We start from the raw sequence: 27261 nt of genomic DNA, 5'->3' as shown, positions 1-27261 counted from the left end.
GAGCTTTACAGAGTGAGCGGCTCGCAAAACCCCGGCAGCCCACTTCAATTGGGTCACAGCGAGGCCACCATGCTTCTGCATTGCTCCACAAGCTCCTGGTAATTGGCAAGCTATCTCTCATAGGCCTCCTCCATGTGTTCCTCCCAGGGCACTGTTACCTCCCACCGGAACACCTGCCTGGTGGAATCAGAAAAAGATGACCAGGTGTGGGCGGAGTGTTGTTTGTGTGATATGAACAAGGAATTTGAGTTGTCTTCCAATGTCAAGGTTGGGCTTGGCAAGTGTCGTAGACTGCTTGGACCAGGAATCTGATGTGGTAGATGTCTGACCAACTGATCCTTCGCTGCAGTGTGTTTTCCCACCTTTTCCAGGCTCTTTGCTGAGTGAGTCCAACCATCTTACCAACCTGTACCTCCTCTGAAACTTTGCGCACTTTTTCCTGGAGGAGCTGTTGTTGCTCCTTTGCCCTGGCTTTACTGCCCAGGCAGCTTGGAAAGTAGCCCAGGCATGCTCGCCCTATCACCACTGTTTCGACAAGAGCCTTCTGCCTTAGTCTTGCCACCTGCCACCTGCAGCTCTCTGGCAGAGCTCCACTTCCTGCCAGAAGTGCAAAATACATTTTGTAAAGAAAAATTATCAGTACTACTATTATATTAGTCTGGGCAAAAATATTTAACAAAATAGATGAATTGATAAATTGAAATTGATTGTTTTTTCAGACAAAAAATGATGATGGGACTAATTAGTGTAGATACTGTAAATGTCTGGTAGTTGATGATACTTTAGAAATTTTTGTTTCTGTTGGTCTTTACGAACTTAATGGGAATATGACTGTGTCCACCAATTAGTCGTTATTTCTAACTTTGTGAGCTGCAGGTATGTTTTTTCAACCTCCTTCCTTAAAATGTAGGCTGCTTTAGTTATATTAGGTTACACTACTGACATTTTAAAAAATTTTTACATTAAAACAGACATATATCATATAATATTGGTATGCTATTTCATCTCTAAGCATTGTCATTTTCCCTTTAATTAGGCCTTCCACTGACAAGGAGCACTCAGCTCCTAAGTTGAAAAATTTAGGAGCGCATAAAGAACTTAAGGGGCACAATGAAAATTTATCAAATAATTTGTAATTATTTATATTTTAAACTGCTTTAAACCGTATAAACACTATAAATGGTATGAGCGGTTATTCATAAATGTTAAGCGATCAAACAAACTAAAAGTATTTTTATGAACACTAGAAATCATCAGAAAAAGGATAATACAAACCATAAAACAACCATACTTTTGACTGTACAGTGGCACGATAACATGAAAAAAGATTGATTGAATGATTTTGTCTGTGTCCCTAGACTGGCAACCTCTCCAGGGTATACCCTGCCTCTCAACCAATGTCAGCTGGGATTGGTTCCATAATTTCTGTTGCACTGGTTACAATACAGTAAAGTGCTCAGATACTCGGGATGCATTTTTTGTGATGTGACATTTAAAGAAACATTATGCAACTATTTTATATTAATACAACAGCATCAAAATCATTTTGATGGTACACTGACTTGTAATAGGGAGAATGGTGCATCTCTCATTCCAACTCTGTGCGCCAATTACCTGTTCTTGCACTATGTAACTTGGGCTGAGTGGGTACGATCTCCCAGGAGAAGGGCATAATGCTTTACGGCAATTGTCACCAACTATGGGTCTTCAACTACCAATAAGAAGAAGCCAGATTGATGTTCTCAGTACGGACATCATGGCAGAGATTAAGAGACTAGCTCCTAGCATCTACATTTTAGAACAGATGCTTAGATGTTTTTTTGCACAATCAGATTAGACGAATGCTGAATTTACATGAGTGGACAGCATTATTGCTGGTTTGTACTCAGATGATGATTTTGTGTTTTTTGCCCGAGCGATTGATAGGCTTTTGTACATGAGTTATTAGTTTCCAGAGGTACGCTGCTTCCGGGTACCCTTAACAGCTCAGACTCGGAGCCCATCAGAATTTAATTCTACAGTGTCCCGTAATTACCACTTGTGGCTGCCGCTCAGCAAAAGTTACATACATTTACATTTTAATCATTGGCAGATGATTTTATCCAAAGCGGCTTACAGGTGAGGCAATTTAAGATTCAGTGTCTTGCCCAAGGAAACTTCAGCATGCAGACGAAGAGTCAAGGATTGAACCCCCAACCCTGTGATCAGTGAAGAACCTGCTCCATCACCTGAGCCACTGGCGCCCAAGTAGTCTTGTTTTAGAATGTATTCAATAAACAAATGGTATTAGCAAATTCATATAATGGTGTACATTTCTACCAGTGTGTTTTTATATCAGTTATGCCGTCTATCCTTTCATGATCATTTTAATTAGTAAATAGAAGATGACCTCTTGGGAATTCCAATTTTCAACCCACACTGGTTTAGACATAGATTTTTTTTACTCAAAATGGCAAACTCAAAAGTCATGTTCAGCTACTCACTGCAAATGGTGAGTACTGGATCTATGTCGAATTTAGAAGTTTATGTTAGTCAAAAGACCAATTTACCTACAACTGTACTGGCTAAGCACAGACCCAGATTTAAAAGCAATGTTCTCAGGGTAAAGATGCAATATGAATGCAGTCTATTTACCATCTATGAGTGATTAATCAGTGGTCAATCGCCACTTGCTCTGTCCCACTGTATGATTCATTCTGACTGAGAAGAATTGTACATAACACTGTAGGCAGCTGACCCACCCTGACTATGTGTTGTAATATACACTACGACTAAGTTGACCTAACAAATTATTATGCAGCTTTCAGGTGTTTGTGGGATATTCTTATATTGCAAGCAACAACAGAAATGGTAATTTCTTTTAGCAGTCATTTAGTCAGTGATAGTTTTGAATTCAAACCAACTAATTGGATATAGAGTTCATGATATTCATAACTTTTTTTTTTTTTTGGAAATGTGTTAAAGAGGTGTTGATTCAACTGTATGATCATATTGGAGTTTTGATAATTTTGTGGTATTATTGAACTGCATTGCATTATGTTGATGGGTGTTTCTATTATTTCGTCCACCACATTCATATTAATAAGGGGCTACACAACAGACACACCTCTATGTATAATGCAATACAGTTCAACAGCACCACAAACTGCAGCCTCCGAAATGATCATACAGTTGAATTTACACCTCTTAACACACTTTAAATAAAAACTGAACAGTATGACCATCACGAAGGAGGACTGATCACAGGTCTGTTGTATTAGACTGGATTAGTTTTAGCGAGTTGTTCCTAATTAACTGATAACTGACTGTAAATACATATATAATGTATATATTATACAGTATATATATACTGTATATACAAAAACTAGACAAGAAAAAATATATTTCTATATTTATAAAATAACAAAATAATAATAAAACCAATTGTTGGTTGCACACAAAAAAACGATTAAGGTAGCATTTATTTTGTTTTTCTAATAGAAATATCTAAATCATGTTCCTGCTCACATTTATCTTTTACTGATTCTTTTCCTATTTATTTTTTAGTAGAGTTTCAATCAATTTTACTGATAAAAAAAAAAAAAAACAATAAAGAATTTATGGTGACACTTTTGGTAAAGTTTTCATTGATCAGATTTGTGTTGCAGGAGTCCTGACTCAAAGGTTTATAATTCAGACCTTCACTAATTTCAAATTATATGTGACTGCTTTCATGTCAACCATAATATCATTTAGTTAATTAATGACATAATTGTTGAGCATCGAACATGATGCTGCCAATTGATATCCACAGTCTGACGGCTGACCACATGCTTGACATTTTAAAAAAACATGAACAACAAAAAGACATTCAGTGTAAAAAGCAGGTTGGCAGGAAAGCAAACCACTAATAAAAGTGAATCACATATATGTTATTTGCCGTATGACAGTGCATTTTAATGCAATCACAGTTAATGCCTAAAGTAGAGTAGTGGCTGAACATTTTAAATAAGAAAAATGCAGACATGATGAATATAAGGACTTGAGAGGATGCCTACCTCCTGTTGGTATCTGTAGACCAGGAAGCTGACCTCATCGCTGCTAATGCTCATTTTTACTCCTGTTACACCATGAGGTCAGCATGCACACACCTAACCTGAAATACTGAGAGACAAAGCTTCATCAGTGAGGGGAAATACTCAACATTGACCCTACTGCTCAATGAAGATGACACGTAAACAAAATAAATATGACCACTATACAATAAAGACAAAAATCTGTTTGAACATTGCCACTGCAATGATTGTGGAAACGGAAACAGCTGTTGTAGTTTCAGGTTGACTGAGTAGGTTAGGTTGGAGTGCAAACACACTGCTATTTTTGACTTTTTCCCTCCCATTTTCTTACATGTCTTAAGTCTGTTGCCTTTCCACTTGTATCTGAAAGGGGAACATTTGCAGTTATTCCTGAAGCTTTTTTCCCTTGACAGAATTTGCTCAAAGTCAGAGACAACAGCTGTTCCCTGTATGTATGAGGCTTATCAGCTTTGGCAATTCTAAACACCATAAATGATGCACACAGTGCCATGTCTTTGCTCTCGCTTGTCCTGCTAATTAGTTTTGTCTCCCTGATCCCCCCTGCTGTGACTCAGCAACCCACTGGCTGAGCAGCTGCTGAAGAAGAAGAATGTGAAAGAGAAAGAAAGGAATTAAAGATTGAAGCAGATGTGATTCATTGTGGCATGATGCTGGGATGTTGTTCATTCAGATCCCATCTGATCGTCATGGAACAATACCTAACATTATGCTTTATGAAAAAATTCAATAACAATCACCGTCCCAAGCGTACACAGACATTCACTCAGAGGTTTAAAGTGCACTGTCTTAAAGAGTTTAGTAGATATGCTCTGGTAGAAATAATTCTCTCAAGATTTTCTAAATCTTTTTGAAAAAAAATAAACCTCTTGGTGATACCTTCTCTTTCCAATGTCTGTGGGTCTTGTTTCTTATCTAGACACAAAAGTATTTTTAATATCTTGCAAATGGACCGCCAGTAATATAAACATGGAATAATTTTATATACTTTACACCTCTAACATTGAATTATCTGACAACCCTACTTTATGTAATTCACTTATTGCACTATTCAACACATTATACTGAATCATTAGCTTTTAACAGAAGATTGTCCTTGTGGACAATTATTATTTTAATCCTTTATTTAAGATCAGTGGTTAATTGTCTTATCTCATGATAACAAACTAATTTTTGTGATAATATATTAATTATCTTGTAATTTCAATGAATAATAAAATTTTTATGGTAACTAGTTAGGATTTGGCTGTGGCCTAAATTGTTTATTAGATATACACTCAGTTACCAGTTTATTAGCTACACAGAGCCACACTAATGCAATCTAATACAACTTCATAATGTTTGTGAAGTTTATAATGTCTTTATAATGTTTTGTTGAAACACTTTTGGAAATGTGTTTATTCAACTTAATGGACATTTTTGTAGTTATAGTTTGTAGTAATGTGTAAGTGTGCTGTGTTATACTGAGAACTGTGTTTACTGCACTGATTAACAGTAGAGGTGTTTCTTCAAAATCTCTGACTGTGACATATCAACAACTGAAAACATACTGATGAAATACAAAATAAAGTGATACATCTACAAGATCTTCACTGTTGTGAAGTGGGGCTGGAAACTTAATTATAAATAAAGTACTAACCAACTATTGATTCTATAACACTTTTATTTAATGTATTCAGATGTAAATTTAATATCAACCAATTATTTACAAGCAGTTCTTCAGAGACCAAAAGCACGAAATGAAAAACTAAAAATGCCACTTCTCCATGGTTCTATATTGTCTGTTAGGGTTACTAACATGATGAGGTCATGATTTCACCTTTAAAGTTGATGGGTTGTGGTCTGTTGCTTTATAGCTTGTATTTTCAAATTCAGTTTTATGTTGATTTCCACAATATTCTCCTGAGCCCTGGGGGCTATGTATATTTCTGATAATATATGTGGACAAACCTTGCACTGTCTTTTAATTCAGAATCCTAACTATGCATTGTATTTATTTTTGAAGTAAAATCAAAAAATACTAAAAAAGGTCAATGAATCTGTACCAGAAGTGACAGTGCAACATACTGTGTAGCAAAGCATGAAGAACAATCACCCTCCAAGTTCCCTGTAATCAGCTGGATCCTTAGTGCATCTGGGGAAAAAAAGAAGGACACACTAAGACTCACTGAAAAGTCCCTAAAAGTAGGATTTCATTTTTTTAACCATTCCTTTAAACAAGCTTAAACAAACTTTATTTAAATTGTGTGTACATTTGCCATTACGAGACATTCTGGCAAGGTGAACTGTCAGCTTTGAGAGTGCTAGCTTTTAAATAGTTACCAATTTAAACATTTACCTAATGCATGTCTTAGCACTCCCATCAGAAAAATGCGACTCACCAAAAGAAGGAAGATGTGGATTCACAACAATGGGTACTTTTCACAGATGTATCATAGCAAGGTAAACACAGCTTTAGTTAGAAAAGATGTCAATTGGTCCACCAAAATCCAACAAACCATCTATTATTTTTTTCAACTGCAGCTGCTATGACATGTCACAGGGTAATGAGAGTCTTTCTCTCAGATTTCTCCCAATAATTAAATAAAGGACTGATAATGATGATGACATGTCTTTGAAAAGGGTCTTTCAGTGTGCCACCTCAGAGGAAGGAAGACAAAAGTAAGTTCCTCAGTTTTTCCATCACCAGTGGGGGAAATGTCTTAGCTTGGACTTAGCTCTGTTTGATGCTTGCATGATGTAAAAAATGTAAGCAGGTTTTTTTTTTTTAAATCACTAGCAGTTATCAGTGTTGGGAAGGGGAATGTAAAAATGACTCAGGAAGAAACAGGCACATACTGTACATAACAGGTTTGGGACAGAAACAAACATCTCTCCAGGATAAGCACAAGTCATATCACATATTTCTATGTAGTTAAAGGAAAAAATTATAAAACTAACACAAAAAATTCCTTTTTTATAACCTGGGTCTTATTTGCATTGATGGACATGACAATGACTTGTCCAGATCTGTTTGACTACCTGTCCATGGGTTTCATTCTTTACCCCACTATCCAGTGATATCTTGTCACTCCTGGTTCTTTAGGAGTGCTTCTCATTAATCAATAATTTCCATACTGTTGATGAAATCAGTAAGTGCAAACTATACCTTTAATATATCATTATATTATTTTTTTCTGGTCAAATAATACAACAGTGCTCTTCAACATTGAAATTTCTATGCCTATTGTAGCCATGTTAAATGTACATGCCTATTGTAGCCATGTAGCCATGTTAACTTGATTTCTTTGGGAGGTTTTTGGCTGCCATCTACACCCATGTTTACATTAAGTTCAGATCAAACGGAAACTATTACACACCACCGAGAACATGAATCTGTTTATATCATTTGTCAATATGTGTGTCTGGACGTGTGAGAGGAGGAAAAGGGTGCTACCTGCAATGCTGAATGAAGGCCTGAAGTGAAGTCATTGAAAGGTCTGGATCTTGGCAGAGGCTGACTGGGCAGAGACAGAATAGGGAGCCAAGTTTGCAAGGCAGCGTTGCTCCAAGTACCAGCAATGCAGGGAACCCTATTGTAATCACTCAAATTTTTATTGATTTTTCTATTTTTACTCTTCTGTCTGTAAAAGTGGTACAGCAACATACACCGTAAAAGTTATGTAAGTGAAATTTTCAGGGAAGGTATAGAATGGTACACACGTCAGACACTAAATATGACACATTTCCACCAGCAGGTGACACCATTATCAAAGTAAGCGCATTTTGGCCGGTAACTCTCACATATTATATCGCACATTCAAAACCTTATGTGTACGCGTTCCCTGAATTAAGCTGGATCTTGTGATATGGGCCAATTTTGATAATCCAGTAAATGTGCAAGTTATAAAGGAACAACTTCCTATAGGTTGCAGTCAAAATAGGAAGTTTTGCATATTTTGGCAACAATCACCCCTATTAACATGAAACTCAGCACAGTAGTTTCCAATGTTCCACTGAGCCTCTGTGCAAAATTTGGCACAGCCACTAGGATGCGCTTGTGGTGCAAAATCATGAAATATGCAAAAATCGTTTTTCCAAACTTCTCTTAGGCTGTAAGTGCGATCTGCATAAAGATTTGCATTTTTCATCTATGTATTCTCATTATTAAATGTTATTAAAAGAGTTTTCATACTCCAAAAAATGCAAAAATATGAAGGAAAATCTTGTACTCATACAACGGAAGTGATGTCATATCTTTATATAGTTCTTTACAATAAACACAAAACTTGGGACAGTAATTTTCTGTACCGCACTGAGGTTCTGGGCATAATATGGTGTATATTGGCCACTATGTGGTGCTTTTAGAAAAAGCTGAAAAATATGCAAAACCTACTTTTTCAAAATCATCTTAATCATTGGTTGAAATCCAATCTGCATGAATTGTTGCAGATAGCATCTAAGGATGCCCATGATTTTTGGATCAGTTATCCAAAAACAGGTCCAGTCAACCCCAAATCCAGGGTTTATGCCAGGCTAGATTAGCCATCCTTTCAGCAATACCCCACTGGGATTCCCCTCAGAAACAACCTTGGTGGAATGTTTTCAAGGGTCTGTGCTGCTCTGAACCTGAGACTTGTATCGCACTTGTGTGCCTGAAGGTCCTCAGGCTCAAATGGTGAGGCGATGCAAATTGGACCTTGAGCGGGGGGCTTGGACCCCGTTAATACCTTCTGCAGGTTTAGTTTTGTTTATTTTTTTACTTTATTTACTTTGTAAAACTTCAGTGAACTATTTTATTCATTCATCATTCATTAAAATTCTCAGTTAACTTTATAAGAAATGCTGCTGGAAGCTCCAGGCATTTTTTTTTAAGATAATGTTGAAAAGTTCTCTTTCAATTCATCATATGCTTAAAGGCATTTCAGCAAAGCTTTGAGTTGGAGTTTGATTTACTCTAAAATTTGACACCAAGATTTTCCTTTTTAATGCAGATGTATATCATTTCCAAATACCAGTTAATGGTCTCCTTGATAACTAATAAAAAAAAACGAAAAAAAAAGACATATTGGTCAAACCCTAGCATATAGTATGATATTACAATAAACACATTCCCATGTGTTCATTTGATCTTTAAACCAGCTGACAACATTAACACATACTAGCAACACAAAGTAACATTAGCTACTACTACATTGAAATATGTGCAAATATTTGTAGTGCACTAATGCTCTAATCACAATTAGCATGTGACTTTAACAGTCTACGTTTCGATGAAATGGTACAAAAGTAGACAAACAGAGGTATTTACCTTCTGCAGGTTGCAATATGTCCATTATCCGTTAGTTAAACTCTGAATTTCCATGATTACTCTTCAGCAGCTTTTACAATTTCACATGGCTCTTCTATTTTCTCCTTCCGTTTGGGCTGACAAGTTAATAATAACTGATGCAATAACCAAAATTTCAAGATGGACAATCTTATGCCCTCTGGAATTAAGTTTGCCTGCTAACCATGCCGCTCTTATGTATCCAGTAAACAAACTATTTGAATTTCAATTACACTTCATAAACATAATAACAACAATTGTTCCAATTCTTGAACCATATATCAGGTGCACAGTTGTGGCAAGAATCAAAACACAGTCAACCAAGTTACATGATGATTAATGTCAAATGCTGTGTACCAATAATTATGATAAAAATAAACAGTGAGTATATTGCACATCCCTATGTATTCACATTCACTAGTCCATTGTATTTCTCATCCCCTAGTTCATATATTACCTTAGAGTCCCCATGGCTACCACATTTTGTTTAATTGAGCTATTGCCATGGGAATAAATGATTTTTTTGCTTGGTTGGTTCTAATATGGGACTATCTATACCTTCTACTAGTTGGGAGAGGCTGGAACTCTGTTGAAAGTGGATAGGATGTATCACAGCGGACTTAGTCTGCCTTCTCGGTAGGCCCGGTCAGGCACAGGTGGTACAGGTCAGCCTGCTGCTCACCCATGATTTTATGACAGGTCTTAACAGTTTTTTCCAATTTTCTCTTGTGATTGATTTTGGAATGTCCACACTAGCATACAATACAATAACAAAGGGTACTCTCAATAAAAGATTTATAAAATAGAGTGAGACTTTAGTTAACGTTAAAAAACTTTAGTTTTCTAAGAAAGTACACGCACTACTTAAAAATTGCACCTGCACATTAATCCCAAGATAATTTGTGATCTATAATAAGACCAAGATATTTAAATGTCACCAACTCAATATCCTCTCTTCTGATCCTAGACAGGGTGGGTGGTGGACTATCACATCAAAAAGCCAAAACTCAGCTCTTTGGTCTTGAATGTGTTCAGATTTAAATGTGTGGCTTCACACCAGTTGATGAAGTAATTTAGAACTGTACCATGTTCGACTTCATCCGGCTCCAAAAGGCTGACCAAGGCGGTGTTATCTGCAGACTTATAACATGTCCAGGGTATCTGCTACAACAACAGTATTTTGGTAAAATATATAGCAAAGGTGATAGCACACTGCCCTGTGGTGTGCCAAAAAAAGTAAATTGGCTACCATTACCCTTTGCGATCTGCCCATATTGAAATCCAAAATCCATGCAATTAGTTTTGAGTCCAGTTGAAACTGCATATAGAAAGTTTAAAGGCGTTACAATGGCGTCGTCTGTCCCTCTTGCAAAGCAATAGCAAATTGATGTTTTCCAAATTGACGGGCCCACCTGGGTATCCAGTGAGCATTGAAAGAGGGAGCAGAAAATGCCACTCCCAACTGCCACCGATGTTATCTGGCCCTGGACTCTTTCGATACGGCGACTCCCCCTCGATGATGAGTGTGTTTTGTTTTTTTTCCATCTCAACATTGTCCCTCTCTTGCCAAGCAGGAATGTTGTTGTTGCCCCGTGTCTCAAAGCGGGTAAAATATTCATTCAGTTTATTGGCTAAAGAGAGGCCCACCTTCCCATCAAGACAATCCAATTTTCCCATCCAATTTTTTCCATTCCTTAAAGGGAACATTTGTCATTGTTTTTATGCCAGTCCATGCAATGCTAGCATCGCCCTCAGTCAGGGTTAGCTGTACCTTGTCCCTGTACTGGCATTTGGTGTTGTAGATCTCCTTGTTGACCTTTTTCTGTATCTCCTTCATGTCCTGCAGGCTTCCTAAAGCAAAAATCCTCTTTTTTCTCTTTTTCTTATTTAGGGCCTCCTTTAACCCTTTAGTCATCAACAGCTTGTTTGGAAACACTGGTCTTTTTTGGAATGAGTGCACTTACACAGAAGTCTATATAGCCCGAAATAACTGAATCTTCAAAGATGTTGCATGATATACTCTCAAAGCTGCCTTTCAGAGTCTCAACACTGTTATAATTCCACGCCTGGATCTGCTTGTCTACAGGCTTCGCCTTCTTCAAAACCTGTCTATAGGTGGGTCTAAGAAGGATGGTATTGTGGTCTCAGCCACCCAGAGGGGCCCTGGCAATGGATGACTACACCTTAGAATGGAACCATAACATAAGTCAGTGATTTTCTTTTTTCTGGTGGGGCAGGTGACATACCTAGAATAGGTAGACAGTGTGTGTTTGAGAGCACAATTATTAAAATTACCCATTATAAAGTTGGATTCATCTGAGGAGATTTCATCAAATTCTTGAGTAATATCAAAAAAATATATCTGCTGCCTTATTTGTATTTGCTTTTGGGTGGATATAAAAAATAGTGAGAAATATTTGTGGGAACTCACTGGGAAGATAGGAGGGGCGCAGGGACACTAATAACAGTTCTTTATCAGGGGTACAGATCTTCCTCCTTATCACCGATGTTGTGCACCACTTGTCACTTATCATGACACACACAATAACTTCTAGAAAAAAAACTAATCCCCATACAATCATCATATTGCTTTGTAGTCTGGTGCATAAACCAGCATATCGACTATGAACACAACTACCGATGATTTGTTTATTATCACCCTATTATTATAATTATTAGTGTAATTATTAGTCTCATTATTATTATACATCTTTATGTGGTACCTGTACTGTGCTATGTTCTCCTTCCTCCCTCCACTGTTGAAGTCCAGCCAAAAAACAATAACAGCTAGACTCAGACAAACTGTGCTACTGCTCGCCACGGCGCACCGCCCACAAAGCTGGCGTTCACATGCATGACCGGAAGTAATGTGCTAACATTAACCAACGTTAGCACATTTTGGAAAGACAACCAGGCTTTCGTTGACATATCTTTTCTACAGTAAATCTTGTTTTTGTCAGTTTTCCAAGACCACTGCTGCTTTGTGGTCACACACAAGAGATGTGGGCTTTCATTGTGAGCCACTGAAGAAGGCAATGACAACGGTGGCCATACAGCTGTCAGAGTTGACTTTAAAACACAGACAAAGTCAAGGTGTGTCCCCAGTGTTTTTTATTCATTTATAATAAGTTCTAGCCCTGTTTTTCCAATAAATGTGTAGTAAGTGTATACAATGTATAACATTACAGCTAAGTAATGTTACACATTACTAAGTCTAAGTCAAGGCATCCATTGAAGTGTTTGGAATCAACACAGACGTGCCAGCAGACTTTGGAGAGTTCACTTCAACCCCTGTCAAAGAGAACCCCCTGCCTTTGAAATGGCGATGCATTGCAGCATTGTTCAATGAAACCGAAGAATCGTAAGACCCAATATAAGATCCTGATGACACATCATACCACTCTAGCATCTCTACCTTGAATGACTCAACCATTGATAGGTAATGCTTGCCCATTTGATACATTTAGTGAGCCTGTGCAGCATATTTTTACAGATATTTTCTAATTGTTTTCCATGGGTTTATAATAATAGAATAATCTCTACTGGTTCATCACCTCTGTGCCTGCTTTTCTGTATGACATTAAGATCTGTGATGAGAAAAAATATTATACATGGATTAATAGATCCATCTGTTTTCTTCTGAAGATTAAGTTGATAATTTTCTTCAGTCTGGAGCCTGAGTAGATTTCATCCACACTGGCTACCATTGCACTAGCTTTCCACCCTACTTACTGTTTACATATGTTATATTTCTTTACCGTATGCAATAATTCATCAATTTTGTATTTCCCACAAATTTACACTGTATGTTTATTATGTGACACCTTGGACTTTCCAATTCTTAGGGGTAAAACTGTATTAAGTAATCCTGGTACTACAATAGAGATGGATGTAATCAAATCTCTTTTTTTTTTTTCTGTCCAGAGCCCTTTGATACCAGTGCAAGATGTCACCAAGTATATTGTCTATGAGGACTGCCTATTAAGCCTGTTTCTTGACTACTCTACATGTTGCGAGACTTGTGAGGTACAGAAGTATATGCGGGGAACCTTTCTGTCTGTTTCACGGAGTTCATCGGTCAGTGGATCAGTAAGCTGATCATTGGTAGCACCCCAACAGGCAACCTGCATCTGCAGATGTCAACTTCACTGACTCATCATTCAGACAGTTCTACAAGGTAAAAAATAATTTACAGTAGAAGAAATAAAAATGACATTGTGTGTGTAATGGATCATGTCTCATGTCAAATACCATGCACTCATCAAGACTCTTTTGTAACATATAGTATCGGCCTATACACTTAAGAATTTATCCTGTTACTGCTATCAGCAGTCATATCATCATTAAACACCAGTGACCCAGTTACTGGTGTGCAGACCTGCCCATGCCATAACACTGCCTCCACCATGTTTGACAGATGATGTGGTATGCTTTGGATCATGAACAATTCCTTTCCTTCTCCATGCTCTTCTCTTCCCATCATTCTGGTACAAGTTAATCTTGGTTTCATCTGTCCAAAGAATCTTGTTCCAGAACTGGGCAGGCTTTTTTAGACGTTTTCTGGCAAAGTCTAATCTGGCCTTTCTGTTCTTTAGTATTACCAGTGGTTTGGACCTTGTGATAAACCCTCTGTATTTACATTAATGAAGACGTGTTTTGATTGTAGACTTTGACAATGATACGCCTGCCTCCTCGAGACTCTTCTTGACCTGTTTAGATGTTGTGAAGATGTTTAGATGTTCACCAAGGAAAGAATTCTGCCATCATCCAGTGTGACTAACAGGTGCTGTTTTCTCATGACATAGCTTGCCATTGTAACCCTTTCTTTCTTGTTTTAAGCATGTCTTTTATGGTGACTTGACTTGTGACTTGCTTGACATTTGGCAGTAACTTGACTTGAATTGACTTGCTTGAGTCTAAACACAGTCACTTGGGACTTGCTTGGGACTTGAAGGTTAAGACATGAGACTTGCTCGTCAACTCCTTGACGCGGAGTTCTTGTGGATGGATTGGATAATTCTATGAATTTACCAAAGGACACTGCATGAAAACAACAGTCTTCATTTAAATTAGGTAAGTTTAAGGTATTTCTGCAATATTCTTCATTTTTTGTGAAGATTTATACATTTGTTTATCATTCTAGAGACATTTTATAATGAGAATTATTTTTTTAATTCTACTGCACTTGGACTGTAAAAACACAGAGTATGTCAACAGTAAGTATCTGTATTTAGTTTGTATATTTCACAGGGGTATGTCGGTCGCTTTGCATTCAGCTACTTCTACCTTTACTTAGCAGATGCTGTTAAGAAAATTCCCATGTGCATCAAAGTAAAGAACGTACATTGTATTGCAGGTACAGCACAAATGAGTTTACAGAAAATGTGATTGAGGTGAGAATTCTGAAAAACGTGCTCTTGACATCTATTGCTGTTGGCCATCTTGTAAGCGGTGGGATGAAGGGGTTTGTGCAGTACAGTGAGTTAGGCAGTGGTGAGAACAGTGGTCGGGGAATGCTCTGATAGGTGGGCTAGGTTTTTTTTTGTGGATGGAAGCAATGTGTTGCTCAATACTATTCCATTCATTCGGCAACTGAAGACCTTTCTATTTCACTTCTTTAAGTTAACACAACAGGACTCCATGTAAAAAAAAAAAATTAAGTTTTTTTTTTTTTAGCAAGTTCAGCAAAAAGGCCAAGGAATCATTATTTTTGGTTGTATAAAGGGACATCCCTTGCTTTCTCCTTTTCAGCCTGCTTTGTGGAAGGCCAACATCCCCCCACCTCTCTTTGGCCTTTCAGTGAGTGGCTAGGAGCAGATGGAGGGCATGGACTCCTCCTCACTATCTGTGCCAAGCAGGAGAGACATTTCTGAAGGCTCTTCACATCTAGAGGATGAAGCTTCAGCAGCAATTTGGCCATGGTTTGGTACATGATTGGAGCATGAGCCAATGGGAGTGGGAGTCTGAATTTACGGCCTTAGCCCAGGTGCTTCATGCATGGCATCAAGACACGGCCAAGTAGCTGCTGTTGCCTCACCCTGTCTGTGGGCAGTTGGGGGGGATTCTTCAACTCCTATTAACACCATAGATAACAGAACGTTACTGAAAGGACAGTTGGGGCATAAAACACAGTGAACAATAATGGAAAAGTCTAACTGTTTGTAGCCACTAAATTTTGTGGCTAATCATAATTGCCTTTGCCTGAAATGTTGAAACGTTAATCAAATGTGTAGCTAACTAATTAATAGGAACATTACATTTTCATATAGAAGGGCCACAGTCTCCTGGTCGACTGGTCGATTGTTTGGTTGATATGCTCTCGTCCGACCAAATTCTCATTGGTCGGACAATCACCGGTGTTACTTTCATAAGGAGGAAAGCGCTACATACCTGCTATCTGTGAAAACCGGGTGTTTTGAAAACACTTCTGTTTTCACAACTTTGAACTTGCCCAATCTAATGGAGAGTACTAGGTCAAACTTATTTAACATTTACTGAATATTTATTGAACGTTTACTCGGAGTCTGCTTGAAACTAAGTGACGCCAAGTCATGGAAGTCGTCGGTGAGGCTGCATTTTGTTAAAACGGGTATGCAAACTACTGTTTGCATATCACAGCACAACAACCAACAGTGCATATCATCTAAAAATGGTAGGCTAACTTGACTGTGTTAGGATGCTGTGTCAACTTTCATGTTTAATACTTGAGGCTTTGAGTGTATATTCCTCAATGTTTCTTGTGCTGGGATTACCAGTTGATATAGTTCTATTTTCGGAAATCATATGAATATGGACAGGTGCACGCTGGTCGGCTCTGAGTCTGTTGTAATCATTTTGGTATAGAATAATTAGGTAAAAATTATTTAATATGCTGCAAATACTAGCTTTTCATGTTTATTTATAATTCATTTAGGTTTATAAGGTTACCAAGTAGAGTGCAATCTGTAGGGACAGATCTAGGGCAGATTTTTTTTTTCCCTGCAACCAAATGATTGGTTGAAGAGTAGGTACGATTACATTAGACCATCGAAGGCTAGGGTAGCCAATGTGATCCTGTTTTAATTGTACAACTTAATATCCACAGACACTAGCCCGCCACAGTGCCCAGCCATATTTTTTGCTTTACCTTGTTTTTGGTTTTTTAAATTGTCACACTTTCTCGAGGCCTGCATGGCAGTCACCTGCCCCTCCAGACCCATTTCCTCCACCACCTGCCTGTAGGTCCAAATTAGCTTAATTTGCCATACCCATTTACATTATCAACATTTTAACCCATAAACATACTTACTCCCAGTCTGATTTGGCTGCATTTCCAGTTTAACCCTCGCCTTTATTAAGGCAAGGGGTTCACCATCTGTGACTCAAGTAAAATTAATTAATGATATTCCTAAAGCTGGCCAATACAACAACACTCGAAATGAAAAAATAACTAATGCAAACTGAGCATAGGTTACACTACAACGTTGACTTCACTTTTATCATTTTAGAACACTAGCGTAATGTTCATAGGTCACCTATGGGCTTAATATATTGTTGAAAGTTCAAAACATATAAGCATATTAGCAAGTTATGGCATAAGACAGAAGATACTTAATAAGCAACAGTAACTTACATGATAATCTGCGTCCCTTGTTTGTTTTCATGAATAACCGAAAGGTGTATTGCTTTAAATGTTGCTGGCTCAAAGAATTGTGGAACAGCATTATCTCCTTTACTTTCATGAGGGATGGTCCAGGGTACCCTATGCTAAAGGAGATAAGAAAAGAGCATTGAAGCATCTTTCCTTAGCATTTAGAGAATTTGAGCAGCTCTTATCATAGCTGCCATTTAGATATTTCCTGTTCATTTGCAATTAGGAACCCTCCCAAACAAAAAAGAATGTTTGACCGCAGCCCGAGTCTGCCTAGCTGACCACGTGCAACACCTGTCATGGAACACGCTCCATACAAATGTAAGTTCTTTGAGACTACTCATACAAAACATTTACTTGTAAACTGCTCAAACTAAGGTGGACATTTAATTATCACGATGTTAACATTTTAAAGGTTACATTGTATTTAGGATCAAATATTTCCTTCTCTAGTCTAGAAAATGTGATTGAAACGTGTTGTATATTTACAGGGACTGTTACAAACAACCAAGCAGCTTATAAACAGTGGTGGGTTGCTGTGGAGTGAATATAATGATTCTGCCACCTCACTGCCCACACTGTTATTTATGTAACTTGTTTTTAGTGCTGTTTATAATATGATGATACGAAACCATGGTTATGAAAAGTTACAACAGTTACTGTTTTCGCCGGAGAGAGGGAAGTTCGTCCCAAAGCTTGCCGCTGTATTTATGCCCTACACCCTAATGATTAGTGCTTCATTCAGCTGTGAGTTTGACTACAAACAAAGTTAAACCTTGTTTATACTTCAGTGTAGGATCAACCCAGAACCTACGCTGTTGCCTACGCAAGTGGCCTATGCCACTGTGAGCATTTATACTTGTGCGCTGGTGTGTTTGCATCGCTCTGCAATTACAACGTCAAAACTCTAGTTGGCGGTGGGGTTTCTATTCCACTGTGTGTGTACTTCAAAAAATGGCAACTGAAACTGAGCGGATCATGTTGGAGTTGGAGCAAATAAATCCTGAACAGTTATTGAAATTACTGCAACAGAGAAAAGAAAGAAGATGTCAGAGGAGGTGGTGTGTACAAACATTGAATTGACTGAGGCAGAAGGAGGATGAGTTTTCTCTGCTTGTCCAGCCAATGACAGATATGGTTAAGACATGCTACCAAGCCGACAATCACAGTTGTTGCGTTCTGTGTCACTGCGATGTGTAGTCACATTTCTAGGGAGGTGCATGTCAGGCTACAGTGTAGGCTACAGTATAGGGTCCTGTTTGAGAAAGACCCAGAGTGTGGCTGGTGAGGGTGCAGCTAATATGCTGCTTGGTAGAATGTCACTTTCACCACAGAGATCAATAGATTCTTAACCTATATTAATACATTATAATTATTTGTTGATTGTATTTGGTGTTACTGATCTGAATCTTCAAAGTAACTAGTAACTTAAATGATCAAATAGGTATAGTGGAGGTTAAAGTAAAATATTTCCATAGTGGAGAAGATATATAAAGTAGCAGAAAATGAAAAGTAAATTTCAAGTTGCACAGCACTTGGGTAAATGTACGGAATAACTTTCCATCACTGCTATTTTATTTTCAAACATAAAATACAAGTAAGTAAATTAAGCACATTTAATTTCAAATAAGACACATTTTTACTAGCTTGTTTTATTCTAGATAACAAAATATTACAAACTATTCATCTTTTTAGATTGAAAAATGTACATTTTGACATCAAATAAACAGCATGCAGCTACACATCTATAACTTTGAGCTACTTTTGTCATTTGTGGCTTAAGATAAATATTGTAACTCATGAGGGAATTATATCAAAGGCTTACCTGTTATATAGGATGCTGCCAAGATTGAATCAATATTTTATATATGCACAATGGGAAAATGTGTATTCAGAAAATTAATGCTAATTTTTAAGCTTCACACAAACCTTTACCACTCAATGCTGTACCAAATTTCCATGTGGTGCAATAAAGGACATAGCCACCGGGTGTCACTGCTGTCCAGCTAAACAATGTTTGGCTGCAGTTTGAGCAGATTGACTCTACTCTTCTTCTGTTTGATTTAAAATGATTCATCATCTCATACATTACAGCCGGCAGTAAATAAAAGCAGAATGAATAGACAGCCAAACTGGTTAAATTTAGAATCTTGGGATATAAAGTATCATCGTTCCTTTTTTTCATGTTACTAATGTGGCACATTTAATGACTTGTGTCTGTAACCATTATGTGCCAGATAACTGGTTAATTAGGATTATTTGTGTTTTAACAATTATGCAATACCTACCTACAATCAAGTGATCAGCAGCTTAACAAAGAAAACCCACTTAATGTTAAAACAAATGTGAAACAGATGACAATCTGATCATCTCACAGAGGGGACTGGAGATTTTAGCTGCAATGTTGTTTGTTATTTTTGTACAAAAAAAAAGTGAATTGCACACATTTGGACTCTGCCAGAAGTGTTTATTTATAGGTTATGCCCATTCTTGGGCAGTGTCCATAGGCTTTTTTTTTTTTTGCCAGGAATTGTCATTTTTTTCCTGCTAATGCATATTATTTAATTTGATATGCATCATGGCACTTCCTGTGCAGAATGACCTAGCACCTAGCATGCCTTGCACCAGAATGGGTTTTTTTAACTTGCACATTATGCACTTTCTGCGTCCTGCAGTCCCCTTCTTTGACTGGTCCTTTCTTTGGAGAGATTACAGTGGATGTGTGATTGTATCTTCTCTCCCATGGAGTACCCCTGGAGAAAAGTCCAGGGGTACTCCCATGAGCTGAGCTGACAGTAGCTCCTAGTACTCCACTGGGAGAGCCTCAGCCCTTCTTCCCTTCGGACTGTCTCTGGAGGTGGTGGGCTGTGGTGGAGGTCCTGGAGGGAATGCCTGTACAGGAGGGGATATTTGTGGGTGGTCAGGGGGAGACAAGGCAGACTTCTGGAGGAATTGAAATGACTAAAATAGTTTACACAAGTATTTGGTTTATTTCACATACTATTCAACCATACTCAACTCAACAATAATAGTCTGTTTATTTTACATACTATATATTTACTTTACCATTCTATAATCATCAGTATTGCTTACAGGGAAAACACACACAGTATAATCATTGTAGGTATTATAGGTCTGTCTGGACAGCTTTTTGTGCCAATTGTGTCCTGGTGCAAAAAACAACAGATCTGTGATCTAAAATGAAATTTCCCTCCTTTGTAGCCTACATAATCCATCACAATTTCGATAATTTCATAAAAGCATTACTTGCTTGTCCTTGTAACGATCTATCCCATCGCCAAAATTCCTCTTGACCTCAGAAAAGCATCACTGGGGCACAGAGTCCTTGTCATTTTCCTTAACATCTTCTCCTTAAAAAAATCAGCTCCATAGCCTCAGCTGCAAATATCTTACTTTGCTTTGATTTTATCTTTTTTCTGTAACTACAATAAACTTAGACCAACTTCTCTTTGCTTTGAGCTCATAGTAATCCAGTGTGGCTCTCGTTTGGGTAGGCAAGCAACTCACAGCCAATCCTCTGAATCAGAGACTCCGATTGGGTGTGACGGCACCCGCCGGAGCCAATAGGACTGTCCGATTCAGAAACCTAACTCTATACATCACCAAAAAGATGGTGGATGAGAATTGATTGATTTACATACCGATGGAATAAGCAATGTGCAAGGAAAAAGGGGAGACTATACAGATCTATTCCAACTTAACGTATTAGTTTATTGATAGACGTAAATGGCTCACATTGACAAACAGGGGCTTACCGGATAGCGCTTTTTCTCTGGTTTAACAGGAAAGAAATGTGTAACCAGCTCAAACCAGTGAGGACTAATGACTTAAGACAACATGTTATTTGGGATCATATACGATCCCAGTCGATCAACCGACTCACTCCAATTCTCCAGTTTACCTTGTCATCGCAGTCCATCCATCCATCAGCCAATTCTGTATACCCGCAGATCCTGCTCAGGGCCACAGGGGATGGAATGTATCCCAACATGCACTGCATAAAAGGCAGAGAACTCCGTGAGCAGGTAGACAATCTATCTCTAGGCTCACACACATATGCACCGTCTAACTGAAATACCGTATTCCACAAACCTCTCAATATAAAAATGTACATGTACTGTACCAGTTCATAAAGAACATCAGAGAATGAACTAACAAGTTGCCCAACACATTATAAAAATACATGTAATTAATTTTCAAAGTGTAATACCATCTCTATCTACCTCAGCTAACACACATTCATTTTTTTTATATAAACAATGCATCAATTTCCTAGTCAACAAAATTGCTAGAATATATCATAATCATACGAAGAGCTCAAGTCACAATCCCAATATCCAAGTTATCACGATTCCTTAAGTTTTATACCTAAAAATCTGTACTGTACAGGCCTGTATAAAAACGCAATCATAATCACGTAAAATATTCAGTGGACCAGACCTGCAAATGAAGGGAAAATGAAAACATTTCTATCTATCAAATTAGGCATTAGTACATAATAGATCATATCATAGAATATCGAATTATCAAAGCATCACAAGATTTTATATGTTCATTGTTGGATTTTAATCATTATTGCATTTTAAAATATAATGTTCACTATCAAATTAAGTTGTAAACAGTAGCCAATTCTCATCAAAACAGAGTGTGCCATGTTATTTCCAAAAGATTATACAAATCGCAATAGCAAGAAGAAATACACAATGTATGCAGAAATCTGTATCTGAAATTATTTAGAATAAGACAATTCTTAAAAATGTTAATTTTATTTATTGAATAATGTATATTTATATACTGTATTACGTTATATTTATTAAATATAAATAATGTGGTCTATGGTCTCTCTTAACAATAAACCCTCAATTTCTACACTGCAAAATGATGACTGTGACTTTATCTACTTACTTAAGTAATTTATTACTGAATTAATTTACTTTTCTTCACTCTTTCTACCATAAAATTTATATGTATTCAAGGCACCAAACCCTTTTCACTTTTTTTTTTCATTTTTTATTCACTTCTAAGTTTAAAGTAGTAATCCATAATACATTAAGATACAGTATTATTGTACTATACTGAACCTCAATTTACACTACTATAACAAACATTCTGAAAATGAATAAAAGGTCAGACATTTTCTTTCCAGGGGTTCATTAGCATTTATGTTGCTGTGCTGCTCACCAAGAAAATAGCATTAAAATAGGGAATAAATGCATGAAAAACACATTGCATTGATTCTGTTTTCAGTATGTTAGGTGGTAAACATTTGTTCTTGTGCTGCAGTAATGTACTGTATGCTGCCTGTATTCTGAGGACTGAGCGTGTGATTTAGGGTTTTGCCCTTTTCTACATAATAATTAGAATTTGTAAAAAAAAAAAAAAAAAAAAAAAAAAAAAGCTAAAGCAATTGTAAAATACTATAGAGCTGAAATGATAAGTCAAATAATTGATTAGTTGTAAAATGTAAAATATTCTCTTGTTCCAGCTCGTCAAATGTGGGGATTTTCTGGTTTTCTTAGTTTTTTATGATACTAAAGTGAATATCTTTGGGTTTTTTGACTGCTGTTTGGACAAAACAATATGCTTTAAGGTGTTAACATGTGTTAAGCAAAAACATACTGTTGTATTGTTCATGTGACCAGATTGGCCATAAAGTTTATGTACACAGGAAGACATGAATATGTCCAAACATGGTATAAAACTTATAATATTGTGTAACTTGTGAACTCAATACAAATATTTAAATATTCACAGATGCTGTTACTTTAACGATTGGCATTCAAGCCACATTCCCTGTGTAAGAAATCACACATTTCCCCTCAATCCTCCTCTCAGCTGTAGCGGATGTAAGCCAGAGACTGCATTAAGTAGGTAAACATACGGACACTCAGTTTATGGCCCTACCCTTCGGACAGGAAACAGAAACAAAGGATCTGTATCCAAAAAACAGACCAGCTCTAGGCAATGTCAGAGGGATTTATGACCAACCCATATGTCAAAAGGACACAAGGCAAATGGGATTAAATTAGCGAGGTCCCCACAAAGTTGAACTGAGCTCATCCCATCCTAACAGGACTCATCTTTGATCAATATTTGACTATCACTTCTCAACAAAGAAGGTAACATGAAATGCCTGTGATTATCACCAAGGTGTGCAACCCCCCTGTTCACACCATGAACCCACTGGAACAGACAAGGCAGTAAAATGCTCTCTCGCTCTTCACCTCCGTAAGGGTCCCAAATGGTAGATCAAAGACCCCTGCAATAAATTACAAAACATTCCAATCCTGACTGACAACTAACATTTTTATTCTTGGAACACATATCTAAAGTAATGGAAACTATGTCCAACTATTACAACTATTAATACTGTTTACAGGTTGGTTGATGCAGCTCTCAATTTTCTAGGCCTTAGGACAGCTGAAGTTAGTGCTGCCAGATCTGAGCCAATTTCTACCATGTAACAATACTGCCACCTAGTGACTGTGTCTAATTAAGTATCTTTCATATAATCGAATAAGCATCATTATTTTTCTTATATTTGTTGTATTATTATTAGTATTGATCTACTTATTTATTGATAATGCTAGAAAGTGTTAATCCTTTGTATTTAGTTGATTAGCTACTTGGATTGTGTTGAAGGTTTGTGAATGATGAACTGAGGTGAAATCCCCAATCATATGTTACCTTTCTTATCATCAATAACATTAGTACTTCGTAGATCGTTTACTTAATGCTTCTATGCGCCATGGTGGTAGATGGATGTACGACTTTTGTCCAAATTAAACAATTTAAAAGTATAGAGAAATTATGCCCGTTTTCAGTTGAACCCAAGACAGAAGAGCCCAATTGATAAACAATGGATGCCGGACGCATTGTTGTTCTTTTTCCTTCTCTGGTATGTCTCATTTTGCACTGCTGGTCTTCTGTCGTTTTTATCCTCATGTTCTTTGTTCTTTATTTTGCCATGTATTTAAGTGTAGCTCCGCTATATTGCAAGCAAATGTCAACAGTAGTTTGAATCAGAAGAGCAGGAGTTTTTCTAGAATATTTTTCACAACATTTAATCATTACTCCAATTCTGGTTTGAAGATTTTTGGGGGTTTTGTGTCATTTGGCCAGCACCAATCCCTTCATAAATCATCTAGCAAAAGGACAGTAATTAGAAGCTTTAATTTTTCCGCATCAACCCACAAGAGCCACAGGCAGATACCCCTTCTGTCCCAACTGCCGAAGGGGGAAATCAACAGCGGTGCCAAGGAAGAGTCTGGTGGCAGACTTCCAGAAAAAAAAAACATAGAACAATGTCAGAGACTGACACCTAGGCAACCCACGACACCTCATGGAGGTTCCACCAAGAGACTGCTGTGAAAGGTTACCGACCTCAATAAACAGCTGCTTTGGTTCGAGTCAAAAGCCTCCAGACCAAGTAAAGTAGGCAAAGCCATCTATTCCTTTGCTCATCACTGGGTTGATGTCAAAATACTGGTAAGATATTCTAATCCTTAAAACTTAATTTATAGACGTCCTAGGATCAATATAGTAATATAGCCATACCAACCATAGCCTCAACATATTCTCTCCATCCATTGCCCAATTTATCCCATTGACCGCTTATCAGCTATTTGTTAGTACGGTTCTTTTGTTCCACCTTGCAGCGTAATTATTAGTCATGCATTTATCCTGTGTTAGTAGACAATATTTAAAACATTTTCATTATTTTAAGTCTAGATCCATTGAATCGGGAGTTCATGGCTTCTGATATGGGACTGATTAACTATGCCAATTGATTAATTTGATTAATCAATTTCCTGCAAAAGCAGGTGCTGCCCTATGAGTACTCATTTACTAATTATGACGAAAACGCTACACAGCCATGTCTGTATGCATAAATGAACATGCAGTTACACTAACTTGGGAACTAAGAAATCCTGGGCAGCATGATGGTTGATGAATAAAATGACCTTGAGCCCTAAAGTACAGCCACATCTATTCACTATCTATTCACTTCTCAGAAGGAGGTGAATTTGTCACCTGTCTCTAAATAGCCAGAATGTCTCCATCTTCTACTGCAGAAGACATTTATCATGTTTCATTGACTTACCTTTTAAATTTATTTCTCTCTCAACTTCAGCCTTCAGGTTGTTCCTCCTCCTCTGCTCTACTGCCTTCAGCTCCTTTGAAAGTCTTCGTTTCTCTGTCTTTGAGCCCTTTTTGCTATTCTGAACATCTTTGCGGTGTAGTGCCGTCTGTCATTCTCAAGAGTCATTTTGATCATTTTTTCCAGGAGGTGATTAGTCTACTCCTGGTCTTTCACCTGGTTGCTGAAGACATGATATCACCCATAGTAAACCCACAGAACCCATAGTTCAGTTTATCTCCGTGTGTGAACAGTACTAGTGAGTATTCAACTGCCTCCTCACCAATAATACTTTGAGTCATCTTGACAGTATCTTTCTCCTTCTGGGTGTACCTGCCTAGCTTCAGAACCACCAGGAAGGCATGAGAATTAGGAGTAGACGGAGAGATACATGTCTTGATCCTCTTCAACACTTCTTGGGTGAAATTAGTGTCAAATAACCCCTGGGTGTTGATGATAGCAACCTTTTAACTTTCAACATCTCCCTCAGATCTCTTGCATTGAAATTTCCAGGAAGAAGAAGACAGTTCAGACTCAAATGCTTCTCTTCCTAAGACTGTGTCTCCTGCTGCACTTTCCCCCCCTCTGTCTTCCCTACCAAAATTATCTGGAGTTCATCACTCTTCTTCTGCTTCTGAGATCCGGTTGAGATAAAACGCAGCAACATCTGTTTTCAGCTTTTTTGTTCTATTTCAATTACTTTTGATAAAAACTAAAGTGAGCAGCTTTTTTTTTAGTAAATTACTGAACCATTTTTAAAATGAAACAATTTATTTGTGAAGTGTTTTTAAAAATGTACATCTTCAGAATGAATCAATGGGTTGGGGCTGTGAGCCACAGACAAGGTAGCAAGGTCAGAAAGTATTGAGAGGCAAAGTATCACATTGCTGGTTTGTCTTTTTGGGATTTGTTGACAATAAAAAGAGAGTAAAGTAACCATATCCTTTAATACAGAGTAGTCTGGTGTAACAAAAGACTGAAAAATCTAGTTTCTTGTCACACCTCCTGCTGATTCTGTAGTTCATTTAATCCATTTTCTTCTGTCATTCCAGATCCTGCCACACCCATCTGCCCTGCATTAATTCCAGTCTTTCCCACCGTTCCCAGTCACTTGATTTCTACACCCACCTGTTCCCATTTTTTGCATTGGTCCCATAGCACTTAATTTCTTCCCTGTTAGATTGTTAACCATTTCAGAAGTCTCATTATTAGACTCAATTGACTTTGCTCAGAGTGTAAATAAAGTCACTCACTGTTTTAAGCAAACCTTCGACCTGGTTCTGGCTTATGGCATTGAAACTGAACATTTAAAAGTCATTCCACAGAATCCTCTTTTATTGACCATTGTTTGGTAACTGATGAATTCCTGTTACTGGACTACACACTAATACGCAGAAATGTCTTTTCTAGATGTCTATCTGCTAGTGCTGTAGCTAAATTTAAGGAACTGATTCCATCAGCACTTAATTTACTGCCTTGTTTTAATATAACAGAGGACTCCTATGCTAACTTTAGTCCCTCCCAAATTGATCACCTTGTTGATAGTGCTGCAGGCTCAATGAGAATGACTTGAGTCAATTTTTCCCTCTAAAAAAGAAGATAACAAAACAAAGGAGGTTAGCTCCATGGTTTAACTCACAAACCTGCATATTAAAGCAAACTACGCACAATCTTGAAAGGATTTTGCCTTCTACCAATCCCGCCTAGCCTGGCATGATAGTCTTAAATCATATAGGAAGGCCCTCTGTAATGCCAGAGCAACCTGCTATTCATTTTTAATACAGGAAAATAAAAACAACCCTCGGTTTCTTCTCAGCAATGTAGCCAGGCTGACAGAGAGTCATAGCTCTATTGATCCATGTATTCCTATATCTCTCAGTAGTGACAATTTCATGAGCTTCTTTAATGATAAAATTCTAACTGTTAGAGACAAACTTCGTCCTTTAACTCTCACCTAAAACAAACTTCAAGGACTGCCTTTTTTCACCTATATAACTGTAAAAATTGGGCAAAAAGATGAAGAAAAACTAGTCCATGCTTTTGTCATTTCTAGACTGGGTTATTGTAATTCCTTATTATCAGGGTGTCC

General features: G+C 37.5%; 1 pseudogene; it reads right to left on the bottom strand.

Annotated features, from left to right (window-relative positions):
* Window positions 1-110: 110 nt before the first annotated feature.
* On the bottom strand, window positions 111-25839 carry LOC120795410 (annotated as a pseudogene).
* Window positions 25840-27261: the final 1422 nt, after the last annotated feature.

The sequence above is a fragment of the Xiphias gladius genome, chromosome 10, assembly GCF_016859285.1.
Source record: "Xiphias gladius isolate SHS-SW01 ecotype Sanya breed wild chromosome 10, ASM1685928v1, whole genome shotgun sequence".
Lineage (NCBI taxonomy): Eukaryota > Metazoa > Chordata > Actinopteri > Istiophoriformes > Xiphiidae > Xiphias > Xiphias gladius.
The sequence above is the reverse complement of the archived record's forward strand: the minus strand, read 5'-3'. Positions and strand labels throughout refer to the sequence as shown.